The sequence below is a fragment of the Porites lutea genome, chromosome 2, assembly GCF_958299795.1.
Source record: "Porites lutea chromosome 2, jaPorLute2.1, whole genome shotgun sequence".
Lineage (NCBI taxonomy): Eukaryota > Metazoa > Cnidaria > Anthozoa > Scleractinia > Poritidae > Porites > Porites lutea.
In genome coordinates this window covers 8,571,494-8,581,493 of record NC_133202.1, presented here as the reverse complement: position 1 = coordinate 8,581,493, position 10,000 = coordinate 8,571,494, and the positions used below count along the sequence as shown (strand labels likewise).

Sequence of the window (10,000 nt, the reverse complement as noted above, 5' to 3'; positions counted from 1 at the left end):
TCGCAGACCGCTGTCTTCTGTCAACTTGACATCGGAAAGTGACTGCACACCACTCGACTGCAGCAGCGAATCAGAGGACAATAATTGCATGATTAAAGGCGGGAGTTCACACGCCAGTTTCTCACCAACTGCAGCAAAGTAGGTGTTCATCAAGCAAGCTTTATGGTCGTCCTTTACAACTAGGTGACCAGACTCTGTTTTCAATGGGTCAACAACAGTTTGCTGCTTCGGTGCAGTGGCTTTTTTCACTAAATTCCAGTATGCCTTAGTAGTCTTTATCTCGCAAAACAAATCCCCATAGTACGTAGTTTTGGCTGATGAACGTGAAGGCTTTTAACAGTAAAATTGCATCTTTATTTTTCTTTAGTCTCCCATGAGGGCTATAAAATGATTAATTATGATACCTACTGGCTTAGAATGGCTTCACTTTTCTGAAACGACTTCCTCCAAATTTTCAGCATTTGAGGGGACAGCTGGTCCGAAAAATTGCGTCGTTTTCCAGTTTGGAAAATGTCTGTTTTTACCGGCATTTGTTTTACTGATGGAAGTTAAGATGGTCCCAGCCAGCTACTTAGTTGTGCACCTTGCTCAATTCTAGAAGGCGTGCATGCCCTCAACTCAAATTCGTCTTTTCTGATCAGACAACTTTGTACAACAATCTTTATGGTCTGTCAATGACATATTGTTAACTAGAATTTTATTCATTAAAATTTATCAGTTAAGTTTTAATAATTCAAGTAGTTTCCAGCCAGCCGAAGTCAGATTTTACCAAGCTCGTTTATTCTCGCTCATGCGGTCATTTGCGGGCCTTTGTCTTTGAATTGTATACTTACGAGTTGAACCTAACTCATTCCCAAGATCTGAAGACGAATAATGCGAAGCGTTTAAGGGACCACGTTCTGAAATGCCACCTTTTACAAAGGACAACCAGACGAATTTTTGAAGGTATTTATTTTTTACTACACATTTGACGGACTATTTCTGCTTTAATCCCACACTGTATGGATTCTTGTTTGTTTTTTTTTGGCGGCGGCGACTGTCGTTTTCAGGCTCCAAATCAATTTTCTTTGAACATTAGTACCTTCTGCTCGATAGTCTACTGGACCACCTAGACCGTTTGGCATCCTTTTTTTTTCGGTAGTGCCTACTCCAAATCAATTTTCATTGAACGTAACCAACCGAGGAAGCGTCTGCGATGCTGTAAATAGGTAAAAACTAGAAGCACAATGCATATGCGGTTCGTGCCTAGGGATTCATTTTTAGTTAATTTTTTTATATGTGCGAATGAATTTTACCTCGCTGCTACTGCATGAGAGGCGATCCTTGTTTAACGGAGAACCAGCCGAAAATGGACTCCCTCAGGAAAGTGGTTGCTGATCTTATAAGGAGGTCCATTCTAATCCAACTTCCCTTTTTCAAGTTATCCGAGTCATATTTGTCAGTTATACGTCTATTGTCATGCCGCTTTACCTTTCTTCCTTAATAAATTCGTTTGTGAGTCCCTCTCTTAACTATTTTTTCATTGTCTTGCTCGGTCGACAAAACAAACCTGGAAGTCATGTTTTTGCTTATTCACTGACGGCAAGCAACACAAAGCGCACGAACTTGACATGATTACCTTTGGAAATCATACACCGCGGTCATACATGGCATGATTACCCGTGACCTTGACTGTCCTTGACATGATTATTGTATAATTGTCCCAGGCGCTGATTTCGAAAATTCACTGTACGCTTTCGGCCAATCAGAAAAGAGATAGTGAGTTGAATGTATAGTAATAGCGTTTGTCATTTGTGGTACCCTGGGTGCCAGAGACTTCTCTAGCGCGGTTTCCGGTTTCTGTCAAGTCTTTATTGTGACCCGCGCGAAAAGCCTCTGGAGCAGAGCGCTATTGCTTTGATGCCGCTGATCCAATCGTTAGCACGGTTAAATCAGTTGGTCCAGATTTTGGACACGACAGCTGATTGGCTCCTAACGACCACCTGAGGGACTTTATATCTAACAGACGCTACAATTGGTTGACAAGAATAGACCAGCATGTGAAAGAGTATTTCCAACTGTGCTGTTGACATGACGTAAGTGTACCCGCGAGAAGTGTTGTGATGGCGGGTACGGAAAGTTTTGAAAGGGCATTGAAGGAAAGCAAATGATAAGAAATGTATTAAAAGGGTTTGACGGTGTAAGCAAGTTAAGCTATGAGCAAACGAGTGGAGTATTTCATTCTATTCAACCCAATTAAGCTTTTATCACCGATTCAACTTTTGCAACAACATGATTTAAGCCTTACTAATTTCCTATTTCAAACGATTACAACATGTTTTGAAAGAGTTTGTATTGATGGATTAGGAATATAATCACACAACATGAATTTTTAGTATAAAAAGGAGGTCGGTAGGCAACACACGACTTTTACCTCATGCTAAAATGCTGCTTGTTCCAATGATTTTTTTTCTCTGACGGGTAGATTATGCTAATATAACTGTAGCTAACTGTGGTGTTAATTTCTCCAAGACCTTTGTAAATGGCCACGTAGTTTACGCTCAAACGTGGGAGGTATTGACCCTGAAAAACTGTGTCAGGCCACCTTAATAACTTTGCGCTGGTAATAATTAATTAGACGGTTGAAAGTTGATTTGGGCACACGGCACCTGGTAGAGTATTTCAGTGTAGTATTCCAAGATCACTAGTCTGGTTTGTCCACTTAAGTTACGAGCTGCTCTCATATGCATGTTCTTCCATAAAGCAACAAAGCTTTCACTTACCAAAAAAAGGCGATACAGTTAAAAAAGCGGCAAGAGTGAGGTCATCCAGGCAATTTGTAGTTAAGTAAAAGAGCAGTCATTAGGAGCTTTCATATTTTATAGATAAAGCTGAATATGTTAAACCGCATGATGAGCATAGCGGTTTAAGACATTGTTTTCGTTTACTGAATATGTTTTCGTACGTTAAGTTGAAGTAATTGTGTTTAAAAGTGAGTTGACAGAATAGCTGGAAACTTGACGGGATTCTAATCCGCATACGGCACCTTGTCGATGATTATTTCTTTTCCTTTTCTTTTCTTCTTTGTTCAAGGAGAGACTTTCGTTCCCCCCTCCGCCGTAGCTACTTGTGGAGTGGGGTTTTCTTGCATCCTATAACATAGTGTTGCAAAAGAGTTAACTTAAAATTGAACTATTGAGGCGAGTTGCAAACTCCACACAGTAAACATCGTTTACAAATGTACTCACGGTTTTTTACAGGATAGATTTGTAAACTGTGTTTGTAATTATTTCTTGAGAGATTCCTCTAATAAATTTGATGTCCCTCTTCCCCGCACCAATTATCTTAAAAATAGTGTTCGTTATAGCGGGGCGGTCTTATGGAACGGTTTGCCTTCGACTCTGCGGCAGGCAGAATCCATACACAGTTTTAAATCTGGCTGCTAGGAATCCTTGAAATAATAAACACTCGCCATCCATGGAAAGCAGGCTAACTTAATTGATATACTATCTATTATTTATTCATTATTTAATATTATATGTACATCTGTTTTATATCCTATTTATTATCATATTATTATATAGGTTAGATCATAGGTTATATATATATATATATATATATATATATAAATTCGTTTTCTGAGTAGAACGTATTTCGTAGAGCGCTCGACTCAATTGGTTGAGGAGCATCAGCTATAACTTCACAGAAGTTCAGGTTTCACGAGTAATCATACGAAACAGTTCTGTAGCAATAAAACGATGATTACTCGTGAAACCTGAACTTCTGTGAAGTTATATATATTTATATTGTAAGAATAGCTTAGAATTTTATATTAGTTATATGCCTGATATTTTTACCGAGTTTAAATAAAGTTACTTGACTTGACTTGCATTGGCGACGTTGATAACCTGTCCGTTATATATTTTCTTAGCTATGTAAAGTTTGTTATGTTCACCTGCCCTATTCAGTTTGTCTATTCTTCTTTTTTGGAAATTCCTAATAGATCAAAGAAAAAGGAACAAACAAGATGACTATAATTTACTTTCCTATTCCTATTTTCGTGAAATAACCTCTACAAGACGTATTCATGTTAGCAGAGTTTACTTTGACTAGAAACAAAATAACAAGTGTGTACCATGAAAATGGTTGGTAAGTTTCAAAACTATTAGCGAAGCCTGATATCTCTTATTGCAATAAAAGCACTCCCTGCTGAAATTATTGGTGGATTTGGGACTCAGTTTTGTCTAGCGTGAAAATCATTATTTTTGAGTCGTTGGTATAAATAATAACAGACATACTTTTTAAAAGTAATGTGGAAGATAAAAATATCTGGTGCGTCTGGTCGAGTAATTGCTGATAGTTCAAAAACTCTAGTTCATACACTGATAATGCAAAGGAAGCTAATGTGTAATAAGTGTCTTTATTTCTGAAATCGACATTTCGTTGGCCAACCTAAAATCTAAATATTAATTGAGGAATGAATAGACATACGTGGGAAGTTTGTGAAGCGGTTCAGTCACAGTTCGTGTCGCTTTATCGAGTTCCTGTAGGGCAAAATATTCTGGCGCACACCATAGAATGATGATGACAATGATGAACCTGCCAACTGACTTTCCATTATAATCCTTTTTTCATTCCCAAGTTAAAAAAATAGAATATGATAGAAATAAATACTTCCTAGAAGAAGTACAGTGCTAAAGAGGCACATGCGCCCATAATTGCTTCTGGACGTGAAGGCATTACCCCTTGGCTGTAAATTGGAGCAGTATGGAAAAGTGCAGATTACACATTCCTGAACCGACTTAGCCCTCACTTTAAGTGATTACGTTGTTAAGCAACGAATGCCGGAACGAAAGATCTTTGTATAGATACCTCGTCATTTTGGAAATTCTGACCAATCCTGACCAATACTGACAGAGTTACACTCAAAAAACCTACTAAATTTTTGGTTGCAAACCTGGTTAAACAATAACATATCTTCGTTTCGTCTTACTCTCCTATGAGGGCTGTAAAAATGATAAATGATAAATTATGATAAGTATTGGCTTGGAGTGGCTTTCCTTTTGTTAAACGACTTCATGCACATTTTCAGAATTTGAGTTAACATTTGATGGCCCAGCCAGGTGCTTAGTTCTCTTGCCCAATTCTACAAGGCATGCATGAATGAAATTCGCGTTCTTTGATTATCTAACTTTGTACAAGATCGTTTTGATCTGGGAATGACAGATTTTTACGTGCTATTATGTTAATAAAAATTGATCATTCCAGTTTGATTCTGGTCACCATATAGTGTGATGTCACGCCATTCATTTATTCTCGATCATGCGGTCATTTGCGGCCTATGTCGGTGTCAGACTGTCTTTTTTGGTTGTGCCATTGTCTTTCGAGTGATGGTCCTCCGCTTTAGCTATCAATGTCTTTCAGTGCATCTTAGTGTACATAAAATAGTGTCAGAAGATCAATATTCCCAGCCGACTTTAATGGCGAATATCCTTGTGTGGAAATTTTCTGTACTTTTTAATGTCTAATGTGCTAAAAGACACCAATGCAGAAAAGGCCTCGTGGCCAACCACTTCTTGGTCTCAATCAATTCGCTCAAGGGTTAATCAAAGTTTCTTAATCGATATTCAACTAAGTAAAAGAAGTAGCTTAGGTTAAAAAACGACACTAAATTAGTTTTTCCCTATTCTTACCAAGCATTTGTTAAACTTGAGAAATAAAACTGTAATTTACACTATAATTTACTCGTACAAGCCCTTCCGTTTTCTGGCTCTAGAGCTGGGTTAGATATTCCGGTATTGACGGGCTTGGGAAAAACTCTTGCTCCTGCTACGCTGCCAAAAGAGAAACGCAACACCTGCGACCTGACGTATTCCATTGTGTTTTGCTGGGGACAGAAAAGAAGAATGTAGACTTTGGGCACGAACATGCAACCTAAAAAGCCAGACGCCGATACTAACGTCGTTAAACAAGAAACGAGTGTTACGTACCAACTATAAAAACCTAAACGCCACAGGGTAATATACTATTGATGACAACAGTAGAATGTACATGGAGAAACCTATGTATTTTGTCTCGTTGAAGTTTTCAGGAATTCCTCTTGCTTTAAAAGAGTAATACGTACACAAGAGAGCCACAGTTAGTACGTAAAAAGAAACAGCAATGAAGAGTGCGAAGCCGGTGTTGGTGTAATAATGATTGCACACAAGAAAGATGTACTCATCTGAACGAATGATCTTTTCGCACCCAGGAGTATCCGTAAACACCCAAAGAATTAACAGAGAGATTGGAACTGCATTCACTACAGAAACAAAAATGGTTTGCCTTGCCACGGTTTTGTAACATGGTGTAAACAACTGGGCCACTTTGTCAATCTCAAGCACGCTTGTAATCCGCATCGTTTTCGTAAAGAGCACTGTAACACACAGATTGAGGGTGAAATAACGCCAGAAAGTTGCTGGAATGCAAAGAAAATCGCTAGGTTCAGAAACGTCAAGGACAGCTAATATAAGGAGACCTGAGATGCCAAAAAGCAGCAGAAAAGAGGCCTCTTTGTTCGAAGCCTTCACGATTGGGGTGTTATAAAAATTGATGTAGGTGCCGCACACTAACAATGTGAGAATGAATACGATGGAAGCCACCACTGTTATGGTTATTCTTGCGGCGGTTTTGAGAGTGACGTTTAAGATGGGTAGATTTTCACACCTGGTGCTCCCATCATTTGGCTTTGTTTCTGGCTCACACACTGAGCAGCTCGTGGATCCGATCTCGGCACTGATGGTTCCCTGAGGACAGTTAACGCAGTCCCAACAACACGGCGAGGTAATTTCCCTTTTGGTGCCTGGAAGGCATTTTGTTGAACAGAAAGACACCTGGGTTGACATAGTTTTCCAGCGTAATAGCGATGTGTTTATCTTGAGTTCAGGCGTGCTATCCTTGTTCCAAGTTCCCACCATGACCTTTCTGAGATGTGCTCCTATGGCTGATGAAGGTTGGAAGTTCATGATGCTGTATGAAGCAGACAAAGGATCTCCAATCCTATTAAATCGCACTTTTCCGGTCGAATCATCAAAACTGACGTTTCTCAGATATTTTTTTAGATCGCGTCCCTTAATGGTCGGATTGGCCAAAGGACACGGTCTACCTTCATTTCGAAAACCTTGTTCAGTGGTACAGCGGTAGATGGAATCTAGAGCATATGCAATGGCTTACACAGCATCAATTAGATATGATACGAAGGAGCTGCGTAGCTTAAAAAGCGCATGGTCCTGTGTTAGGTTTCTCTTGCACGGTGTAATCCCTAAATCAATCGATTTGCCCATTGAACCGTTAAATTGCGATCGCCAGAACTCTCGCCACCATTTTACGTCGCGCTCGGCGCTTTTTGCGGAAGTGATATTCTTAACGTGTTCCTCAAATGCAGGAAAAGGATAATCGTATAAATCTATTACCAGTGATCCATTGAGAATCGAGAAGCGTGGGTCCAACAGAAATGTTTCTTCGATAGTGCTTCCGTCGCTTAGTATCAAAGTCTTTCCTTGTAAACCATTTTCTGTCGCCACAATGAAGAATTTTTCGAGGTATTTGCCATAAAGCCAAACGATTATCACCCCTATTGTACCGTGCTTCCTGATTCTAGCAACGGTCCGTTCCATGTTGTCGTGGTAATCTAGGAGACGGATCAACTCATAAAAAGCAATACAGAACGTACGATTGTGCGATTCTCTTTCTAGCGCTAAAATGCCACTTCTTCCAAAAGAGTCATCCAAACCAACAACCGCCACGTATGTCCAGTTAAAGCGTTCTATGATGTCTGCTATGGCTTTTGCTACCCACTTATCAGAAGGGACTGTCCTGAAAAAGTCTTTGTAAAACTGTGAACTCAATTCTTCGCTTGTTGTAGTTGAGCTAATGGCAGGAATGTCAGCGGCCTGAAGTAGGCTTGCTACCAGGACCGCGCTGGCAGAATTATAAACACCAACAAGCGCTGAGATGGCCTTGGACCAGGCCCACTTGGTGTAACTGCTGTTTGCAGACATGGAGGAGTTCGATTTATGCATACAAACTGGATCACTATTACGCTTGAAGTCGTACGCTACTTGCATCGCCAGTGCCCGACTGTCACAATAGTTTCGTATGTCGTACCCAATGGAAACGTTTGGTAGAAGACTGGAATTCTTGTTTACGCTGTCAATAGCAAAGATGACAGCCTCAGCGCGTCCAAACTCTTTAGCGGAAAATTCGCCCCGTTGATTATCGTTGCTAGTCATATGGAGACTAAATAGGCCACCTAACATTACGTCGCCATCTTTATAGGCTCTCAATTCTTGGTTGCAAAATTTACAGTGTCCAAATAGCACAACAAAGAGAGTCAGTCTTATAAAGCAGTAGGGAACAGTTTTTCTAATCCCGCCTAAAACAAATTAGGTCATCAAGAGAACTAAAAATATAAACTGGTTTGTGTGTTTGCATACTTGTTTAATGTCCCTGGTTATGAGCCTAACTCAAGATTTAGCACCAGAAATTCTTTCATTCCCAAAATGTGGAGACGAAAAATGCGACACGTTTACGGGAGCAAGTCATGAAATGCCACATTTTACATAGACAACCAGACGAATTTTTAAAGGCATATATTTTTCATTACACATTTTCCGGACCATTTCTGCTTTAGAACCCTACCCCGTTTTGCATTCCTGTTTGTTTCGAGGCGATGACTGAAACGTTCACGCTCCATATCAAAATTCGTTGGACGTTTGTCCCTTATGGACAGAAAAGCTTTACTCTAGTTGTTTACTAGCTCGATTTAGTTTACAAATCGAACCGATTCTGCCTTATTGTCTACTGGACCACCTACACCGTTAAGCATTGTTGTTTCGGTTTGACGGTGGCGGCAACCGCCACTTCCATACTCCAAATTAATTGTCAATGAAGATTTGTACCTTGTGGACTGCAAAGCTTTAGCCTAGCTGGTAGTTTACCATCCCGGTTTGTTTTGGTGGCCAGTTTTGTAATCTATCAAAAACGGGTAAAACTTAACCTACGGAGGAAGCTTCTGCAATGCGTTAAATATGTGAAGACTAAAAGCACACTGCGGTTCATGTGTAGCGATTCATGTTTAGTTCGTTATATTTATACGGACGAATAAATTTTTTCAGGTCACTTACCTTGCCGCTACTTTCCGCTGGGGAAAAGGAAGAAACATGGGTAAGCTTGCTAAGTTTCCAAAACTTAGAGATTTTTCTGCCGAAATGGAAATTCCTTTATTTACCACTCGACACTTGTGCCGTCTAACCGATTAATAGCGTTTGTCATTTGTGGTGTCGTTTAACAACTTGTGGAGGCAATATTGAAAGTTAAATTTTTTTTGGAACACAGCACCTGTTAGAGGAACTGCTGGTGGACGACAATTTTTTTTTATTATTTTATAGTGGATTTGCAGCCTCAACATAGTAAAAAACTGGAAAACTTCCAAAGATATAATTTGTGCTTTTGTATACTATTAGGAAGCGTGAATTCCGTGTTTGGCTTATTCAGTCTCGATAAATGCGTGTACATGGGATAAACCACTATGCAATACTTTATTTTTAAGTCATCACTAGTCTGGTTACGAGCCGCTATTATCATCTTCGACAAAGCAACAAAAATGTCTCTTTATTCTAAAAAAGGCGATAAAAATAAAAAAGCAGGCAAGTCATCTAACTTGTAGTTGGGTAAAGAACAGTTATGATTAAGAGATTTCGTATTTTATACATAAAGCTGAATATGTTAAGCCGCAGTATAAGCATGGCGTTTTTGGTAAATTTATTTTCGTGTATTGAACATGTTTTCGCACTTTCAGTTCATGTATGAATTGTGTTTAACTGTGCGACGACAGAATAGATGAAAACTTGACGGGCGGTCGCCCTTATTTGATAGCAGTATTGCGTTTATTCTACACACGGCACCCTGTAAATGATTATTTCTCTTTTTTGCAAGGAGAGGCATCATTTCCGCCCTCCACTATAGCTACTTGGGGAGTGGT

General features: G+C 39.6%; 1 pseudogene; it reads right to left on the bottom strand.

Moving 5' to 3' along the window:
• LOC140925571 (metabotropic glutamate receptor 3-like) overlaps positions 1-10,000 on the bottom strand; it is a 19,016-nt pseudogene that overhangs the window by 162 nt on the left and 8,854 nt on the right.